Source organism: Eptesicus fuscus, chromosome 1, assembly GCF_027574615.1.
Source record: "Eptesicus fuscus isolate TK198812 chromosome 1, DD_ASM_mEF_20220401, whole genome shotgun sequence".
Lineage (NCBI taxonomy): Eukaryota > Metazoa > Chordata > Mammalia > Chiroptera > Vespertilionidae > Eptesicus > Eptesicus fuscus.
The window spans coordinates 82714477-82736812 of NC_072473.1; the positions used below are offsets into that span (position 1 = coordinate 82714477).

General features: G+C 39.6%; 1 non-coding gene across 1 annotated transcript; it reads left to right on the top strand.

Moving 5' to 3' along the window:
- The first annotated feature begins 1899 nt into the window (after positions 1–1899).
- MIR9330 (microRNA mir-9330) lies at positions 1900–1982 on the top strand. The gene has a single exon (NR_129141.2). It is a non-coding gene; the product is annotated as a microRNA mir-9330 (primary transcript).
- Positions 1983–22336: the final 20354 nt, after the last annotated feature.

Consider the following 22336-nt stretch of genomic DNA (forward strand, 5'->3'; position numbering starts at 1 on the left):
TCTCCCTTTTGTATTATGAAGTGGCCTTCCTTAACTCTTGTTATGGCATTTACTTTGAGGTCTATTTTGTCAGATATAAGTATTGCTACCCCAGATTTTTTTTTCATTTCCATTTGCCTGAAAGATATTTTTCCATCCCTTCACTTTCAATCTGTGTGAGTCTCTTGTTCTGAGGTGGGTCTCTTGTAGACAGCATATATATGGGTCGTGTTTTTTTATCCATTCAGCTACTCGATATTTTTTGATTGGAGCATTTAGTCCATTTAAATTTAAAGATATTACTGAAAGGTATTTGTTTGTAGTCATATCTATTTTTGTGTCTATATTCCTTCTTACCTGTTTATTTCTTCTTTTTACAGTATTCCCTTTAGCAATTCTTGCATTGCTGGTTTGGTGGTGATAAACTCCTTGAGCCTTTTTTTATCTGCAAAGCTCCTGATTTCCCCTTCAATTTTGATTGATAGTCTTGCTGGATATAGTATTCTTGGATTCAGTCCTTTGCTTTGCAACACTTTGTATACCTCCTTCCATTCACTTCTAGCTTGTTGTGTATCTGTTGAGTAATCATTTGACAATCTGATGGGTGTTCCTTTGTAGGTAACTCTCTGTCTCTCTCTTGCCGCCTTTAAGATTCTCTCTTTATCATTTATATTTTCCATTGAAATTATGACATGTCTTGGTGTGGTCTTTTGGGGTTGATCCTGCTTGGGACTCTCTGTACTTGCATAACTTTTATCTTTCCCATATCCAGGAAGTTTTCTGTCATTATTTCTTCAAATAGATTTTCTAATCCCTGCTGCTCTTCTTGTCCTTCTGGCAGCCCTATTATATGCATGTTACTTCGTTTCATGTTGTCCCAAAGCTCCCTTAGGCTTTCCTTCTGCTTTTTAATTTTTTTCTCCAATTGCTGTTCAGATTGAGCTTGTTTCTGTACCTGATCTTCTAACTCACTAATTCGATCCTCTGCTTCTTGTAGTCTACTGTTGAAACTTTCCATGGTGTTTTTGATTGTAGCTATATCACTTTTCATTTCTTCCTGATTCTTGCATAAGTTGTTTATTTTCTCATCCATCCGATGTATAAATTCCACGACCATTACTCTAAACTCCTTTTGGGTCATGTTGCAAGCTTCAGTTTCACTGATTTCCTTTCTTGACGACTCCACATTTTCTTTCCTCTGTGAGTTATTTTGTTTCCCCATTCTGGCTATCACCAGAAAGCTCAAGCTTCCGTTTGCGTGGACCTGGGCCGTGTGCTGTGGGGACTTCACTCCACCCGAGTTTCACTGAAGTGCTCTGACACTAGGACGTGTGGCTACCTTTGGTTGGTGGGAACCAGACTTGTCCAGGGTCAGTGTCCCCAGTGTTCCGTGTGGTCTCGTGTGCACACTTAGAATCAGGGGCCCTGTCTGCACCACACTGTTGGTATGTGCCGAAAATGAGATCCTTAGCATGTGCCGGGAGTCAGAATTTCCCTGTGTCTGCACCACGACTCGAGTGTCAGAGTCTCTGTTGCCTTGTGCGGTTTCTCGTTGAGAATCAGGGTCCCTGTGTGTGCATGCACCAACAATTGGGGTCGCTGGCTCTTAGTGTGAATGTGCTGTGAGTCAGGGATCCCAGGCTGCTGTGCCCGGAGTGCCAAATTCCCTGAAGTGGAGCTGCGTCCTGTGTGTGCTCTCTCTATTTAGCCAAACTGGCTAGGGCGCACACTCTTAATTTCCTGAAGGTGAGCTGGCTCCGTGCACTCTACCAGAGTCCCTGAAGGGGGGGCGGAGTCTGTCCTGCGCGCCAAATTCCCCAAAGGGAAAACCCCTCTGTGCAAGCACTAAGATTCCCCGAAGCGGGAGCTGTGACCCGCAAGCCAAATTCCCCCAAATTCTCCGAAGGGGAGCCCACTGTGCACACTGACAGATTTCCCCAACAGGGAGCTGCTTCTGTCCCGTGCGCGCCAAATTCCCTGAGGGGGAGCGAGTCCCTGCGCAAAGCTCTGCGGCCTGGGCGAGAGGCGGATCTATCAGTTACTATGGCGCTGTCTGTGCGCCTGAGGGAAGGGGGATAGGCTCTTTGACTCACGGAATTCTGCCGGGAAGTCTGGATTCTTGTTGTTTGTTGGTCTGAAGCTGTGATAGCAGTTCTCTGTCTCCAGTGGCTGCAGGGTCCTGGTTTGTGTCAGAAGCCAGGATCTGAGTCTCAGGCTGCTCTGTTTCTCAAGATGGCGTGGTCTCCGTGTCCGCACCAGCCTCGGAGATGTGTCCGCTTTGTGCACGGGGCTCCGCCATCTAGGACTGCCCGATTAGGCAGCCCCTTGGAAGACGTGCAGAATCTAACTTACCCTAGCTCATACACACACACACCACACACGTCTACACTCTTCTCTATGGGTTCCTCACTCACACTCTCTCTCTCCATACCTTCCTGCCGGTCACCATCTTTTTTTGGATAGGCTGAGCTCTTTCATTAAGTGCCCACAATACCCACAACTCAGTTTACTTATGCAAAATTATTATGTCTACCTTCACCTATATCACAGGTTTGTGAGAAGATCATAGTTTAGGCTCTTCAAACTAAGGCAAGGATTCAAGTGTAAGGAGTTTGAGAGTTGAAGGAAACACTGATAGAAGAATGGGATAGTGAAACAAGGAATGGAAAAAAGCAGGGATTAAAGGGAATATTATCAAACTAGCTACCACAGAGAGTGATAGGACTTAAGTCTTCAGGGGAAAGTCTGGGAGGCAGTGTATAATATGTGCTTCAGAATTAGCCCACCTGAAGGGTGAGGTGACACTAAATTCTGTCAGTTTTTGATCGAAGGTCATTAATAACTTGGCACATCCAACCTGTCTCTCAGGTTGGCAAAGAAGCTTTAGCATTCGAAGAAAGTCCTCAGGCAAAGAATGCGGGTACTGGCAGTAGTAAGTTGGGGTAGCATGCTTTGAAGTGTTAAGAGTGAAGATGTATGACCATAATAACATGTACATTTGCTACAAGGATATAAGTGATTGTATTTTGTAAAAATTAAAGTTCTTGATACTTATAAGCATTAGAATTATGGTTATCTGCTAATACCTATGTAACTGCTGACAAAGAGGCATATTGCTGGAAAGAAATTTAAATAATTATAACATCTACTAATTACCTACTATGTGTCAGATACCATGATATATGTTTTAAATATGTTGGCTCATTTAATCCTCTCATTAGCTAACTATTGTTATAAAATAGAAGTTCTAACAGTTGACATAACTTACTCACTCAAGTTGACAGAGCTAGTCAACTTGAGATTTGAACCCTGGCTGTCAAACTATCCAGTTCACACTTTGAAAACCACTATGTTCTACCTTTATCCTTAAGGATAATGGGCAGAGCAGCCTCCTTGGTGAACTTGAAGAACCTATCTCTTTAATTTTTCATTTATAACCAAACGCCTCACCTGGTAAAGAAGATTTAAGATAGCTTGCCTAAGTTTTGTTTGCTGGTTTCTCAACCAGTGCCTTGAAATTAACAGAAATGTCTGGTCTATTTTTTTACAGGTTATGTTGCATATACCTCTGTAATGGAAAATAAATCAACATGCTTTATGAACATTGCTCCCCTATTGCAGAAATATATTTTATAGCTTGACTCTCTCCTTCTGAATGGTCTTAGGATAGCTGGTCAATTTGGAAAATATTGTTGTTTTACCTGTCACTGTATGGACAGTGAGGTTGATTGCTCAAATGCAAATCAAATAAATTAAGTTTAATTTGCATTCCTCAATCCACTCAGTATAAGCAGCATGGGGAAGCTAGAGTGTTAAGGATTAGAAACTAATTCTCTATGCACAGCCTATGATGAGGCTGACAGATGCTCACTGCAGATATGACATGTACATATTTTGTCTAAAAATTGTCTTTTGCAAGGACTTTGTTACAAGCCTTCTTACTGGTGCCCATGAAATGACAGTGTTGCAATCAAGTTTCCCGAGCAATGTGACAACCATTAAATGCACAATCCATGGGGAGGGAAGATAAATAGCACTGAACATTTGGAGGAAAAATAGAAGGTGCCATATTGGACCTGCCGACTCTGATGTTATTGATGGGTTATGCTTAGTTGCTCCAAGAAGCAAGGATGTTTTTTATTTAACTCTCTTCCTACATCTGAGACTATATCTTCAATTGTCTCTTCTTTGCATGTACCGATCACTTTCAGAGACTGATCATACCAAACAGAATTCATCACTCTTTTTTATCTCTTCTTGGGCTTCTCTTAGTGCTGATGGCTTTCTGCTCCTTCTCCTTGGCTTACCCTTCAGGGTCATGGTCTCTCCCTTTCCTCTTCCTCTCATGGATTGTCCCTCTTCAGTCCCCCACACCTGGCTTCTTCTCTATGACTAATCCTAACCACAGAACTTCTCTGATCTAAGCATTCTTACTGCTAGAACCTAGTTTCCATATTCAGAGAGGTGAACAGTATTAAAAGCTGATCATCTTTTTCAAGCTCTCTGCCTTTAAGACCATACATTATATAACTTGGCTATATTTCTCCATCCTAATTTCTGCTCCATCCAGGCATTTCCATATTCTGACATGCAATTCTACCAGATTCATTCTCTCTGCTTTTGTGAGCCATATTCCCTCCACCTGAACTATTTTCTGCCTCTTGTATATGTTCATGTAAAATCTACCCATCTTTTAACTTTTTTTCCATGAAACCTTGCTGTGTACTATAATGCACTGTATTGTACTTGATACTATCTACTATAACTCCTTAAAATAGGTAATTATGCATCTACCAGAGGCCCGGTGAATGAAATTTGTGCACGGGGGGGGGGGGTATCCCTCAGGCCAGCCTGCACCCTCTCCAAATGGGCAGTCGGACATCCCTCTCACAATCCAGGACTGCTGGCTCTCAACTGCTCGCCTGCTTGCCTTCCTGATTGCCCCTAACTGCTTTTGCCTGCCAGCCTGATCACCCCCTAACCACTCCCCTGCCAGCCTGATTGATGCCTAACTGCTCCCCTGCCAGCCTGTTTGCCCCTAACTGCCCTTCCCTGCAGGCACGGTCACCCCCAACTTCCCTCCTCTGCTGGCCTGGTCCCTCCCAACTGCCCTCCCCTGCTGGCCATCTTGTGTCCACATGGGGGCAGGATCTTTGACCACATGGGGGCAGCCATATTTTGTGTTGGAGTGATGGTCAATCTGCATATTACTCTTTTATTAGATAGGATAGAGGCCTGGTGCACAGGTGGGGGCCAGCTGGTTTGCCCTGAAGGGTGTCCCGGATCAGAGTGGGGGTTCCCTTGGGGCATGGGGCGGCCTGGGTGAGGGGCCTGTGGTGGTTTGCAGGCCGCCCACGCCCCCTGGTGACCCAAGCAGATGCACTGGTATCTGGAATTTATTTACCTTCTACAATTGAAACTTTGTAGCCTGGAGCGGAGCCAAGTCTCCTGTTTGCTCCGTGGCCGGCAGCCATTTCTTTTGGGTTTTGTGTTCTTCTATAATTGAAACTTTGTAGCCTGGACAGAGGCCTAGGCCAGCCAGGGCTGCAGAAGCTTTGCTTCCTCCATTGCCCGGGAAAACCCAAGCCTCCCGCTCTTTCCAGCTCAGTGGCTGCTGCCATTTCTGTTTAGATTTGTTTACCTTCTATAATTGAAACTTTGTAGCCTTGAGTGGAGGCTTAGGCCTGCAACAACACACGGAAAGCTTGGCTTCCTTTGTTACCGGGGAAACCCAAGCCTCCCTCCTGCTCTCTGTGGCTGTAGCCATCTTGGTTGGGTTTATTTGCATATTTTCTCCTGATTGGCTTGTGGGCATGGCTTGTGGACGTGGCTTGAGGGTGTAGTGGAGTTAGGGTCAATTTGCATATTACTCTTTTATTAGGTAGGATTATATCTATATTATAGAAATGCTTCATTTAGGAATTTCATCTCCTCACTGGATTATAAATATCTTGAGATAAGAACTGTGGCTTACATTTCTCCTGAGTTTTCACAGTTCCTAGCAGAGTGCCTAGCCTAAACAGTTTTACCTTTCATCCTGGTGACAACCTGGACATTGTTTACTACAATGTACCAGTGTATCTGTGGTGCAACCATTGAACATCTCTGTGTAAAAGTGCTTAATTGTGTGTGAGTTCTTTGATTGCTGTTTTGGGTTTTTATCATTTAACTTGGAAAAGAAGGAGCCTGGGTTTTTATCACTTAGCTTGGAAAAGAAGGAGCCCATCTGTGTACCAGACAATGCTCCAACTAACTGAGCCATACCAGCCAAGGTCCTTTGGAAATACCTTTTAGGAGGAGGGATATTGCTATCTGCTATATACTGAATATTTGTGAACTCCCAATATTCACATGTTTAAATCTAATGCCCAATGTGACAATATTAGGAAGTGGGGCCTTTGGGAGGTCCTTAGGTCATGACAGTAAAGCCCTCACCAATGGGATATTGCTCTTATAAAAGACACACCACAGAGCCCCTTCTGCCACATGAGGACACAGTGAAAAGTTGGTCTTTGCTAGACAGTGAATCTATCACAGCCTTAATCTTGGACTTTCCAGCTTCCAAAATGTTTATTGTTTATAAGACACCTATCTAGAGTATTTTGTTATAGTAGCCCTAATGAACTAAGACACTATATTTTTGGAACTCAAATGAAAACTTACCTCATTCTTATAGCAAGAAAATCTATAAGGCTATGGACTTCAAGTAATAACACATTGCTGTTTGATAGTTTCTCTGCTGAAAAGAGGCAGAAAAATAGAGATAGGAAATTCAAAAGGAGAAACTGTCTTGCCTACTCATTTCTCATTCTAGAAGTTCTTCCTTGAAGTCTTAAAGAGAAACCTAGAACAAATAAAACCTTTTTCCACCTGAGAAAAAGATCCCATGGCTCTTTTGTTAGTACAGCAAATAGAAATCTTTTTTTTTTTTTAAATATATATATTTTAAATATATTTTATTAATTTTTTACAGAGAGGAAGAGAGAGGATAGAGAGTTAGAAACATCGATGAGAGAGAAACATCGATCAGCTGCCTCTTGCACACCCCCTACTGGGGATGTGCCCGAAACCAAGGTACATGCCCTTGACCGGAATCGAACCCAGGACCCTTCAGTCCGAAGGCTGACGCTCTATCCACTGAGCCAAACCGGTTTCAGCAGCAAATAGAAATCTTGAGGCCAAGTATTAGTCAGGAAGAAATTTGATTTAAAAATAAATATTTAAGGTACAATGAATAATTCTAATTATAGTCTGAGAATGAGACCAAACTTTAGTTCAACTATAGTTGATTAAGGGATTATTTTGAAAGACAATAAATTATGTATTTTTACCATTTTTCTTTAAATGATGTTATGTGCCCATCCTTTAAGCATGTCTGAACATATTAAAATAAGATAGACTAGCAAAGTAGAATATTCTATATAAAATGTAAAGCCCTGGAAAGCCACAATTTTTGTTGTTGTAGTCTACGATAAGTACACTTGGTTTAAAAAGAAGCATCCAAACCATGTACCTAAAGAACTTACTACCACCTGTTGTCCATGTATCTGAATTACATGAAAAGTAGTTGATGGGTATTTGAGTCTCTTGATTAAACTACATAACTTAATATATAAAGTGCCCTGGCAGGTGTGGCTCAGTTGGTTGGGCATTTTCCCATACACCAAAAGGTTGCCAGTTCTATTCCTGGTCAGGTCACACGCCTAGGTTGGGGGCAAAATCTCCCATAGGGGGTGTGCAGGAGGCAGCAGATCTATGATCTATGTGCTCTCACATCGATGTTTCTCTCACTCCCTCTCTCTCTAAAATTCAATTTAAAAAATCTTTAAATGCATGAAGTAATGTTTGTCATTTGTACTGACGTCTTAATAGCTATGGGTCAAAACCTTATGAGACATTTGGATATGTCATTCTTAAATGAGACGCAATATTTAAAAGATACAATTTTTGTAAAAGGAAGAAAGCTTGGATTTTATTCCAATTTGAGAAAGTCACTTAACTTTCTGAACCTCAGTTTACTCATCTATAAAATGAAATGATGATAATGATTGTCCTTCCATACATATGTGTTGTGAGAATCCAATTAGAGACTATTGTGTGAAGCAGTTTTGTACATAGCATATGCCTACTCAGGCTTGCCAATATACAGTGCTGAATAGCAGAGGAAACAAAATGCAGTCATGCATTCAATGAATATTAAAAAGGTTTACCTGCCTTCTTTTTAAAATTTCTTTATTGATTAGCAACACAATTTACAAGAGCTAAGATTTAGAAACAGCCTAAGTGCCCATCAGCAGATGAGTGGATTAAAAAACTGTGGTACATCTACACAATGGAATACTACGCTGAGGTAAAAAAGAAGGAGTTCTTACCATCTGCCTTCTTTTAATACTAGGTCAGGTCTCCTTTTGTTTGCTTTGGGCTATTCTATATCTTTGAATATTTTATGTGGTTAGCTACCCCTAAGGCTCTCAGCATGATATAAGGTTTTCCAGAATCTTCCATAGCCAAAGAAACACCAATTCCTAATGCTCATGATTATACAAACTACACAATGCCTTTATCTATGTTTTTTGCAGGAAGGTGAAATAGGTATCTACCCTTCTGGGCCATAGTTAATTAAAGGAGTTATGAGCCCTGGATTCTTGTCTCGTTCTGCCAGTCTTTCATTATGCAACCTCTGATAAGTCATTTAACTTTTTTATCCAGTATTTCCTCATATGTAAAATGAAAATAATAATATTTACTTTTTACCTGTTTAACAAGTGTGGTAGGTTGATAATAGTGCCCCCCTCCAAAAAATTCATGTCTTAAGCTCTGAAACTTGTGAATGTTACCTTGGATAACAGAAAACAAACAAACAAACAAGTAAACAAACAACAACAACAACAAAAACCTTTGCAAATGTGATTAAGAAGCTTAAGAAGGGGAAATTCTCCTGGGTTTTTGGTAGACTCTAATACAACCACATGTATCCTTATAAGATAGAGATTTGATAACACACAGAAGAGGAAGAAAGAGGAATAAGTAAAGTGACCTTGGAGGCAGAGATTGGAATGATGTGATCACAATTCAAGGAATTCTGGCAGTAACCAGAAAATGGGAGAGTCAAGGAACACAAAATTCTCCCCTAGATGTTCTGGAGGTAGTATGGCTCTGCTAACATCTTGATTTTTGGCCCAGTCACAGTAATTTCAGCTTCTGAACTCCCACACTTTGAGATAATAGATTTCTGTTGTTTTAAACCACCAATTATGTGATAATTTGTCATAGTAGGCACAGAAAAATAATACATGTGGTATAAATTTGAAAAGCTTATGGTACATAGAAAATAACCAATGAATATTAAACTAAACTAAAATAAAATGACACATTAAAGGTATGAAGTGCCATTCATTTGTAAGGAGTAGTCATATTTAGGCTCCTTATTGTCCGTTTTCAGGAATTCATGTTTAGTCAATTAAAATATTGCTCCAATGATGTTGGGCTGTTTAAAGTCAGTGGAGGCAGAGGTTTTCAAGATGGTGGTGGAGTAGGTGGATCTTTATAGCACCTCCTTCCTGAACCAAACTGGAAATGAAACTAAATTTTGGAACAATCACCCTGAATTACCAACTGCAGTTTATCTGAGGAGGAGACTTTTAACCATGGACTGACAGAGGAGGCCCCCTGGAGACTGGTAGAAAGGATGAAGATGTTAAGGGCCTTGCCAAGGTTATGGAGGGGTTCCCCCTGAGAGGTTTGAAACCTAGACCCCAGACCAGGCTCCCCAACCTGGAATACCAGGGCCAGAAACAGGTGCCCACATAGCATTCAGCTATGAAAAGTGGCAGAATGTTGCCTGCCAAGAAGAGGCAGAGCCTGCTGGAGAGAAAGCCACTTTTTAAAAAGGGTAATGTGTAAGATTTTAGTTTGCAGCCACTCACAGTGGAGGACTGGAATCACCTGACGAGAGTCTGAAGTGGGTGGCTTTGGAGGAGCAGCCATCAGCATCACTATGCTGGGTCATATTTTGATACTGGCAGTCATTTTTCTTGAGAAGGGCAAGCCTCTCTGAGCAGCATCAGCCTGGGGAAAACAACTACCCCACCCTCAGGAATCCCACTCTCCCAACTCTCTGGAATTCCACTTGTCCCACCCTGCATCTTAAGCTCTGAAGAGGAGACAGCAGCATAGGCCGGGTTATACAAGGCTGGGCAGATTCAGGGGGTGTCATTGACTGGCTTTGAGATGGGACCATTATTTCCATTTTCCCAGGAACCTGATTGGTGCTTTCTCCTCATAGGAGAGCCAATAGAGATACCCTCCTGGCTTCCAGCAGACCAACCTCTGGGCTCTGGAGGCCCCACCAGTTTGACTACTAGAGTCTCTGCCCTGCTAAGCTTCAGACAGGTTGCTGAGGGCCAGGTAGGGAAAGCATCTGACAGAAGCTTGCACCAGAGAACTACATAGAGGCCCAGGACCAGGACACCAAGTGTCCAACTTCAGACAACACTGATGGGCTTCACACCATAACAGAGATTCACCCAATTAGACACGCAAGCTGCACACCCAAAGGAGGATTCTTGCAGGTACCATTCCCTGCTGTGAAAACTCTGCCTTATGGGGCAGCCCCTGCACAGTGCCTCATACACAGCGACCAAGGTTAATTTTATAGTCACCCAGCCTGAAACATTAACTATGGCCATAAAAGTGCCAACAGAGTTAAAGAATCAACTACAACAGGAGGTTTCATATAGTGCACAAAAAAACATTCCTGGAAAACCAAGCTCAGGTAATCTCAAAGATTGTGCCACTGAACCCAAAAAGACACCTATCATAAAGCCATCATAACAAGTTTTGGAGTCTTAGCAGATCTACTTAATACACAGAGACAAAATAAGGGCACAAAGAAATATGCCCCAATTAAAATAACAAGATAATTCCCCAGGAAATGAATTAAATGAAATGAAAGCAACCAAAATATCAGATGCAGAGTTTAAAACAATGAGTATAATGTATGTGCTGAGGGATCTTGGGGGAAGAATGGATGATTAAGTGAGAACTTAAGGAGATAGTAAGCATTAAAAAATACATAGAAACCATAAAAAGAACCAGTCAGAAATGAATAATACACTAGAAGGAATCAACAGCAGGTAAGATAAAGCAGAGGACCAAATCAGTGATTTAAAAGACAAGATAACAGTAAGTACACAAGCAGAGCATCAGCAAGAAAAATAATTTTTTTAAAAATGAGGAAAGTCTAAGGGACCTCCAGCACAACATCAAGAATAACAATGTCAGCATCACAAGGGTACAAGAAGAAGAAGAGAGAGCTAGAAATAGAGAACCTGTTTGAAGAAATAATGACAGAAAATGTCCCTAACCTGGTGAAGAAAAAAGTAACACAGTTCAGGATGCACAGAGAGTCATAATCACAATGAATCCAAAGAGACTGACACCAATACCCATCATAATTAAAATGGCAAAGGTTAAAGACAAAGAGGGAATCTTAAAGGCAGCAGCAGTAAGAGAGAGAGGGAGAGGGAGAGAGAGAGAGAGAGAAAGAGAATTAGTTACCTACAAGGGAGTTCCCAAAAGGCTTTCAGCTGATTTCTCAATAAAAACACTACAGGAAAGAAGGGAATGGCATGAAGTATTCAAAATTATGAAAAGCAAGGATCTGAAACCAAGACTACTCTATCTAGCAAGGCTATCATTTAAAATTTAAGGTGAAATAAAGAACTTCAAGGACAAAAACGGCTAAAAGAGTTCATTACCACCAAACCAGCATTGTAAGAAATGTTGAAGAGATTGAAAGTAGAAGAAGAAATATATAGAGAGCAACATAGTCATAAATAATAAAAATGACCATAAATATGTACTTACCAATAACAACTTTAAATATAAATGGACTAAATGCTCCAATCAGAAGACATACGGCAAATTAATGAATAAGAAAGCATGGCCCATATATGTGCTGTCTACAAAATACCCACCTCAGAACAAAAGAATCATACAGACTGAAAGTGAATGGATGGAAAAAATATTTCATGCAAATGGAAATAAAGTAAAATCTGGGGTAGCAATAATTGTATCTGGCATAATAGAATTTTTCAAAAATCCATAACAAATAACAAAGAAGGACACTACATAATAATAAAGGGGCAGCTCCAACAACCCTGGTAAACATAAATGAACCCAATATAGGAATACCTAAAGGAAACTTTAAAGGAGAGTTAAATTATGATGCAGTTATAGTAGGAGACTTTAACACCCCACTGACATTTCTGGATGGAACTTTCAGACAAAACATCAGCAAGAAAACAGCAACCTTAAATGGCATATTAGATATATAAATCTAATTGATATTTACAGAATATTTCATCCCAAAACAGCAAAATATACATTCTTCTCAAGAGCACATGGAACATCCTCAAAGGTAGACCACACGTTAGGACACAAAATAAGTCTTAACAAATTCAAGAAGATTGAAATCATGTCAAGCATTTTCTCAGACCACATGGCATGAAACTAGAAATCAACTACAATAAAAAAACTCAAAATCATTCAAACACATGGAGTCTAAATAGCATGTTATTAAACAATGAATGGGTTACCAATGAGGTCAAGGAAAAAAATTTACCTGGAAGCAAATGGAAATGAACATATAACAACCCTAAATCTATGGGACACAGTGAAAGCAGTCCTGAGAGGGAAGTTAATAGCATTACAGATCCATCTCAAGAAACAAGAAAAATCTCAAATAAACAAGCTAGCTCTACAACTAAAAGAACTAAAAAAGGACAACAAATAAAGCCCAGAGTAAGTAGAAGGAAGGAAATAATAAAGATCAGAGTGGAAATAAATGATATAGAGACAAAAACAAAACAAAAAAAACAAAACAAACACCCCAAAGCAATTAAAAAGATCAATCAAACCAAGAGCTGGTTTTTTGAAAAAATACACAAGATTGATGTTCCTTTAACCAGACTTTTTAATAAACAAAAATACAGGACCCAAATAAATAAAGCCAGAAATGAAGGAGGCAAAATAACAACTGACAGCACAGAAAAACAAAGGATTGTAAGAAAATACTCTGAACAACTATATGCCAAAAAAAATTGGACAACCTGGGTGAAATGGAAAAATTCCTAGACACATACAATCTTCCAAAACTCAATCAGGAAGAATCAGAAAACCTTAGTAGACCAGTAACAACTAATGAAATTGAAGCAGTAATTAAAAAAACAAAACTCATAGCAAACTAAAATCTTGGACTGGTTTGGCTTCAGAGGTAAATTTTACCAAACATTCAACGAAGAAGTAACACTTATTCTCCTCAGACTATTCCTAAAATTCAAGAGAGGAAGACTCCAAAGCTCTTTTCATGAGGATAGTATTATCCTAATTCTAAAACCAGATAAAATACTACAAAGAAAGAAAATTATAGGTCAATATTTCTGATGAACAATAAATGTTAAAATCCTCAACAAAACATTAGCAAATCAGATTCAGCCATATCTTAAAAAGATCATATACCATGTGATTTATTCCAGGGATGCAAGATTGTTACAATATTTGCAAATCAATAAATGTTATGCATCATATAAACAAACTGAAGGATAAAAATCACATGATCATATCAATAGACACAAAAAAGCATTTGATAAAATCCAGCATCCATTTATTATAAAAAAAACTCCCAGCAAAGTGGAAATGGAGGGATTATATCTCAACATAATAAAGGCCATATATAAAAAACCTACAGCCAACATCATATTCAATGGACAAAACCTAAAAGTGTTTTCCTTAAGATCAGGAACAAGACAGGGATGTCTACTTTTACCACTCTTATTCAACATAGTACTGGAAGTCTTAGCCACAACAATTAGACAAGAAATAAAAAGCATCCAAATTAGAAAGGAGGAAATAAAACTGTGATATACAGATGACATGATATTCTATATTTAGAAAAACCTAAATACTTTATCAAAAAAACTTCTAGATTGAATAAATGAAGTGGGAAAAATAGCAGGATATAAAAATAATATCCAGAAATTGGTGGCATTTTTATGAACTCTCAGAAAGAAAAACTAAGAAAAAAATCCCATTTACCATTGCAAAAATGAATAAATAAGGTACCTAGAAATAAACTTAACCAAGGGCATGAAAGACCTGTACTTGGAAAAGTATAGAACATTGAAAGAAGAAATAGAGGAAGATGCAAATAAGTGGAAGCATATACCGTGTTCATGGATTGGAAGAATTAACATCATTAAAATGTCAATACCACCCAAAGCTACTATAGATTCAACAAAATTCCTATTAAAATACCAATTGAATATTTAAGAGATATAGAACAAATGTTCCAAAAGTGTATATGGGACCACAAAAGACCGGAATAGCCTCAACAGTCTTGAGAAAGAAGAACTAAGTTGGAGGGATCAAAATTCAGGATACCAAACTATACTACAAGGCCACTGTAATAAAAACAGCCTGGTACTGTCACAAGAACAGGCATATAGATCAATGGAACAGAACAGAGAACACAGAAATCAAGCCACACCTTTATGGTCAATTAATATTTGACAAAGGAGGCATGAACATACAATGGAGTAAAGATAGTCTCTTCAATAAATGGTATTGGGAAAATTGTACATGTACACTCAAAAAATACAACTAGAGCACCTACTTATACCATACACAAGAATAAACTCAAAATGGATGAAGAATTAAATGTAATTTGCAAAACCATACATATCCTATGAGAAAACATAGGCAGAAAAACCTCAGGCATCTTGTAAAGCAATATTTTGCCAATACCTCTCCTAGGGCAAGGGAAACAAAGAAAAAAAAATAAATTAATGGGACTACATCAAACTAAAAAGCTTCTGACAGAAAAATAATTAATCAACAAAACAAAAAGGGAAACTGCTGTATGGGAGAACGTATTAGCCAATTATACATCTGATAAGGGGTTAATTTTAAAAATATATAAATAAGTTATACAACTCAACCCCAGGAAGACAAACAATCCAATTAAAATATGGATGAAGGACTTGAATAGAAACTTCTCCAAAGCAGACATATAAATAACCAATAGGCATATAAAAATGCTCAACTTCATTAATAATCAGAGAGATGCAAATTAAAACGACAATAATGTATCCCCTCACATCTGCCAGAATGGTTACCATCAATAAATCAACAAACAAGTGCTGGCAAGGATGTGGAGAAAAGGGAACCCTTATGTGCTGGTGATAGGAATGCAGACTAGTGCAGCCACTGGGGAAACACTATGGAATTCCCTCAAAAAATTAAAAATTCAACTGCTGTTTGATCCAGTAATTTCACTTCTGAGAATATATCCTAAGAATCCCAAAACGCCAATCAGAAAGTATATAGGCACCCTATGTTCACAGCAGCATTATTAATAACTAGAGGCCCAGTGCATGAAATTTGTGCATGGGGGGGGTGTCCCTCAGCCCAGCCTGCACCCTCTCCAATCTGGGAACCCTTGAGGGATGTCCGACTGCCCGTTTAGGCCCGATCTGGGACCGGGCCTAAATGGACAGTCGGACATCCCTCTCATAATCCAGGACTGCTGGCTCCCAATCGCTCGCCTGCCTGCCTGCCTGCCTGCCTGATTGGCCCTAACTGCTTCTGTCTGCCAGCCTGATCACCCCCTAACCATTCCCCTACCAGCCTGATCGACACCTAACTGCTCCCCTGCCAGCCTGATTGCCCCTAACTGCCCTCCCCTGCCGATATGGTCGCCCCTAACCGCCCTCCACTGAAGGCCTGGTCACCCCTAACTGCCCTCCTCTGCTGTCCTGGTCGCCCCCAACTGTCCTCCACTGCAGGCCCGGTCACCTCCAACTGTCCTCCCCTGCCAACCATCTTGTGGTGGCCATCTTGTGTCCAGATGGGGGTGGCCATCTTTGACCACATGGGGGTGGCCATTTTGTGTTGGAGTGATGGTTAATTTGCATATTACTCTTTTATTAGATAGGACAGTCAAGATTTGAAAACAGCTCAAGTGTCCATCAGTAGATGAATAGATAAAAAAGCTGTGGTACATTTATACAATGGAATACTATGCAGCTATATAAAAGAAGGAACTCTTACCTTTTGCAACAGCATGGATGAACCTGGTTATTATTATGCTAAGTGAAATAAGCCATTTAGAGAAAGACAAATACCATGTGATCTCACCTATGTTGAGTCTAATTAACAAAGTAAACTGACCAACAAAATAGGACAAGAGTCATGGATACATGGGACAAACTGACATCTCTCAGAGGGGAGGAGGGTGGAGGGACAGGAAGAGATTAGCCAAAGAACATATATGCATACATGCATAGCCCATGGACAGACAACAATGTGCTGATGGCCGAGATGGGCCAGGGGCTGGTGGAGGGGGACAAAGAGGGTGACAATGAGGGGCATCTGCAATAGTGTCAACAATAAAAAAATAAAGTCAGTGGAGGCAGTTAAAGGACTATTATAGGTTGTAGGGATTTTAATATTCAAATTGTAATGTGAATTTTGGAGTGATGTACTTTGTTTTTAGACTGATTTGATCCATCAGGCTTGGAAACTATAGTCTGTGATGTTCCCCAAGAGTTAATGTCCAGTATCTCTAAACTGCCCTTACTTCTAAGGCAGTGGTTCTCAATTAGACATAATTTTGACCCCCTTCCCAGAGAATATTGGTGATATCTCATTGGTTGTCACAATATTTTTTGGTGGTGGTGGGATACTGACATCAGTGGAGGTCAGGGATGCTGCTAAACATCTTACAATGTACAGGACAGCTCCACAACAAATAAATATCTGGCATAAAACATCAAAAGTGCTAAAGTTGAGAAACCTTTGGATTGGAGCAGAGAAAGCAAACAAAACAAAACAAAAACTAGTAGCAGCCTAAATCTTTCCCTCTGTTTTAAAATTTATTTCTTCTCAATTAGGAAAAAGGCTTTTAAAAATGTTTGTTCAAGGCTTTGGAATTTGGTGGGATATGGAGCTCATCAGATACCTTCTCTGGATTGCTTCATTGGCTTACAGGCAGTGGAAGGAAAAGTTCTGGATCTCTTTCCAAAGTTCTTAGGGCAATGAGCTGTTCTCCTGGGAAGAGGAACTGAACCATAGCCTAGTGTTTTCCTCCATAACTGGGCTGGAGTCTGTAGCTTAATTCCCTGACCCCTGCAGGTTGTCAAGTTGTCACAGTCACCAGGACCCCCAATATATTATTTAGAATCAGAATGTTTGTTTAAATGCCTAGGCAAAATGGATCTGGCATTTCTGTTGTACTGCAGTAAAAGATTAGTGCTTACATAAGCCAGCTAAATGCAAAGTCAAGGTGACTCTATTTTATGTATCACATTAACATAGAACTGCAAATCCTTGGGGCACATTTCAGGAATTGAAGGAAGTTGTAGCTCCACTGCCTGCAAAAGGGAAAAAAGATGCATGCAATTTGGAGAAATAACATGGGTAATGGTAACTGCATAGAATATTGGCGTCTTTCCAATTTGGAAGCTATCTATGCTGTGGAGCAGTCTGTAAAGAAGATTTGGCAGCACCAAGTTCAATGGACCAACTGTGTCCACTTCTTTCTTTTCACTATTTTCTCCTCTACCCCGACCAGAATGTACTTCAAGTGTCATTGCTCCATATTTACTGCTCTCCAACATTTCAAAACAGTGCAAGCTAGAATTTGCCTTGGCCATCCAACCCACTTTCAGGAATTGCTCCACTAAACAATCAGCTTTGTGAGGGGAGGGACCTATTCTTACTGCTTTATTAAATCTTCAATATCTAGCACAGTGTCTGGTACATAGTAGGTGCACAAAAATGTTTGTTGGACAAAAATATGAATAAACTTTTTTGTTTCTTTTTTTGTTGTTGCAACTGAGACCTATATTGTCTGAATTGTATCTTTGGTGGTGCTATTGATCAGATGACCTACCTCCATCTACACATATCCAATGCATATCCCCTTGAAAGTGGTTTTCAAACTTAGTCATACATAACAATTGTGTGGAGGGCTTGTTAAGACACAGATCGCTGGCCCCCACCCACAGAGTTTCTGATTCAGTCAGTCTTGATGGGGCTTGAGAATTCCAATTTCTAGTAAGTTCCCAGGTGATGCTAGTGTACTCTAAATTTCCCAGAGGGAACATTGAAAACCACTGTCCTAGGTGTATGCTATGGTTATTTATAGTTGACATGATCTGACCACAACTGAGAACACAGTGTTATTGATTAGCTCTTTTGGTGGAGAGGAAACAATATGAAGTAAAAATAAATGTTCAACCTTATAAATAATTTTTAAAATGCTAATTTAAAAATTGAGTCCCTTGCCTAAAAGATTGGTAAAGAAAAAGGAGACTGTCTCATATTGGCAAGAGATCGGGTATTTCACTCTTTACTTCCAGAAGTCCATTTTGGTGCAGCCTTTTCCACACTGGCTATTTCTTTATTATCCCTCAGCTTAATTGCCCCTTCCTTAGAGAAGCTTTCCATGCTTGCTTAATCCAAATAAATATTGTTCTTATCCTTCACAGTGTTTGATATTTTATAAATAGCTCTATATATTTATTAATATGTTTACTGGTTTATTACCTGCTATCTCTACTAGATTATAACCCCTGGAAGGTTGGTAGCATAGATATTTTGTTAATTGCTCTTTCTCTAGCATCTAGTATTATGCATGGCACCTAGTACTAGTAAGATCTCAAATTTTCAATTAATATCTGTTGCTTAGTGCTATTTGTAGTTGAGAAGTTTTAAATAATTTAAATGGCCAGCATAGGTGTGTTTTTTTTAATTGGTAGATTCAGTCAGTAAACTGTTTTGCATCACTAAATATATTGTTGTAGAAATACATCTACTTACAATAATGAGGCCAAGAAATATAGGGAATGATAAAAAATTTCCAAAATAGCAATAGCAATCTGGCAAAATTTGGGGGAAAATAATTTTTCTCATTGACTCTAAAATGCCATGATCTTAAGACACATCATCTATATGGTAATCCTAACCATATTTGTGAGGGTGGCACTTCCACATCAAATGTAAGCATCCATTGGAACACATAGTCCAATTCCAGAAACATGAGCATAAGAAAGAAAATGCATGATAGAATCTAATATGTATAAAAATGTCTGGAATATTATACACTATGGTATAAATAATAGAGTCATGCTCTGCTTAATGACAGTTTATAATTTCTGAGAAATACATTAGGCAATTTCATCTTTGTGTGAGCATTATAGAGTACACTTAAACAAACCTAGATAGTTTAGCTTACTACTGTAATTATATATGCTACTAGTAGCCCATTTGCAGGAAGAATCCTGCAAGTGGCCGCTGTGGCTGTGTGCGCTGCCGCTGCCACTGCAGCCGCCATTGCGGCCGCCATGCCTGCACCTGTGCACCGCTGCCACCAGCCCTGCTCCACCCTGCTCCACTCCGCTCCACCCCGCTCTGCCCCGTTCCACCCCTCTCTGCCCTGCCCAGGCTTTCCCTCTGGCAGCCACCTTGCTTTCCGCTTTTCCTCTCTCTTCCTTCTAAGTTGTCTTCAGTCTTCACTCCTCCCTCCTTCAGCATATGCAAATTAACCGCCATCTTTGTTGGGTAATTTGCATACTCATCCCGATTGGCTGGTGGGTGTGGCTTGGGTGTAGTGAAGGTGTGGTCAATTTGCATATTACTGTTTTATTAGGTAGGATACTTTTATAGGACTGGTGGCACAGGTTTGCTTACATGAGCATCACTACAACTGTAATTGAGTAATTGTAGTGTAAGCCCTGACAGTTGACTTTTCTTTTTGTAATGCAAGTGCTTTGATTTCCAAGACATCTACTTCAAAAATGACAATCTCAAATAAACATTACCACTCAACTAGATAAAGAACCAGGCTGCTTCCCCCATGAAATCCTAGGCTTCCATCCTTGACCACCATAAAAACAAAACTCAGGCCTGTGCGCTCCCTCAGCTCATTTTATTCTATATCTCTTTCTCTCTCTCTTAGCCCTTGGTGTACCTTGTATACGCCAAAGGCTGTAAGTAATAAACTTATTTTGTTCAAAGTTTCCTAATGGTTATTGCTGAAAGGCATCTTGTAATTGTAATAAGAACAACAGGGTTGGTTCAATTGTAACATTGGTTTAGAAAGGAGAGATGTTCCTGGGAAGATCATGTGGGCCTAGTTGAATGTCCCCAGTCATTTCTAGCTTATAGTATTACTATCAATAAACTGAGACTGGCACAAAACAGTAAGGCATTGTGCTACAACATTAGGAAGGCTACCATGTCACTGAGTGATAGGAATTTTTCAGCTCCATTAGAATCTTAGGAGACCGCCATTGTTATGTAGTGATCCATTATTAACCAAACATCATTATGTGGCATATGACTTTTTTTTTTCTGGACAGGTATTTTGGGGTGTTTATTTAGTGGTACTTTGATTTTTTTTCTTCTTTTTGCTTATTTGCAGTTTCTGACTTTTCTGTAATGAGCATGATTAACTTCTGCAATAAATCTTTAAGATACTCTGTTTATCTCTCCATCCTTGGAGATTAATCAGGCACAAGAGGATACCTTCACCCCTGCCTCATGCCCTGGAAGTGAAATGCTTAGCAGCAAGTGCTCAATGAGTTTGAGTCATTACAAAGCTGAGAGAATCTTATCTTTCTGCCTCCAGACTTGGTATATTAAAAGAAACACTGGATTTGATATGTATAGACCTGCTTTTGAGTCATTGAAAAATATATATAACCTTGCTATTTTTCATCTGTGAAATGGAGAGACAGCATACCTATCACAATTGTTTAGAAATGGCATGATGCATATGAAAGCTCTCTGAAGCTGTAAACTGCTCTTTAAATGTGAATTATTACTATTTGTGCACATACAGCAGCTGTATTTCATCTTGCCTAATAATGCCAAGTACCAAGGGACCAAGGGACTGTCTGGTCTTAATTATATTCTTGTGTACCTTTTTCTAATTTGGGTAAGAAATTATGTCTTTTTATGTCCCCCCCAAAAAAATCTATCTGGAAGCACCACACTGCAGGGGGTCACCAGGGCAGGGACTGAGAGACAGCACGTTATGGGCTTAAATATATTTTTAATTTTAAATATAAAATTTTGGACCTGAGTATGAATATACAAGAAGTTATTTGGATATAGAACTTGGTTTGAGATGCTGTGGGAATGGTGGTGGGAGACTTCCATAGTCAAATAAGTTTCACAAAACCAAAAAAAAAAAAATGAAAACTCTATATACCTTACTACTATAATACTCTGAGAGATGCACAACATACATTAGAACATTAAAGGCTATGAGAAGTCTTACAGTAAAGGTGCCTGTTTGCCTTTGTTTATCCCAGAATTTTCCAGACAGATTTGATTTTCTGCTTGTAACATTTGTTTACATTCTGTATGAACACATACAGGGCAATAATGCCTTGGATGATTATTCGGAGACTATTGGTTTCCCACGTGGTATGTTGTAAAAGACAAAATAATAAATGCCCTGGTTTCTGCTTTTATGGATGGCTATTCGGAGACTATTGGTCTCCCACATGGTATGTTGTAAAAGACAAAGTAATAATAAATGCCCTGGTTTCTGCTTTTATGGATGGCGATATTGGTTTGGTGAAAGCAAAACCAAATAACTGGGTTTGAGCAAATATATGTGTGTGACTTGAGGCATAGGAAAATGAAGGATGTGTGTGTGTGTGTGTGTGTGTGTGTGTGTGTGTGTGTGTGTGTTGCTGAAAAAAATCTGTGGAATTGGAAGAGGCATTAATAAGAACATCTAGTTCAGATATGAAAAAACCAAAACTCAGAGAGAAAAAAGGCACTTGTTTGAGACCACAGGTCTCCCACCTACCACTTACCAGTTTTGCTTTGTTTCTGCTATGCAATTTTGTTTTCTAACCTTCCCAGGAAGAATATAAAGGGTTAAGGAAAGAGTAGAAGAAACATTTTTGCCATGTCTAACAGTACTTTGTAAGGCAAAAAGGATTCTGTCATATTTTATTTTATTTTAGTCTCAGAGAGTCCCTGTCAAGGAACAGAACAGGGGTTAGTATGTAAAAATTCCTAAGTGGGTCAAAAATCAAAGGAGGTTAACTGATGTGCTTAAGGTCCCATGGTTAGTTACAGTACTAGGACTAGAACCCAAGTATGCTGATTACTCTATTTGCCATCTCCAACACACACACACACACACACACACACACACACACACACACACACACCATTCCTCTGCTGTGCCTTAAGAGGCCAACTCCAGCAGAACATACAGGTTAGGTTCTATATGCAAATTGATCTCTGAAAGTAATATATATATATTAGAGGC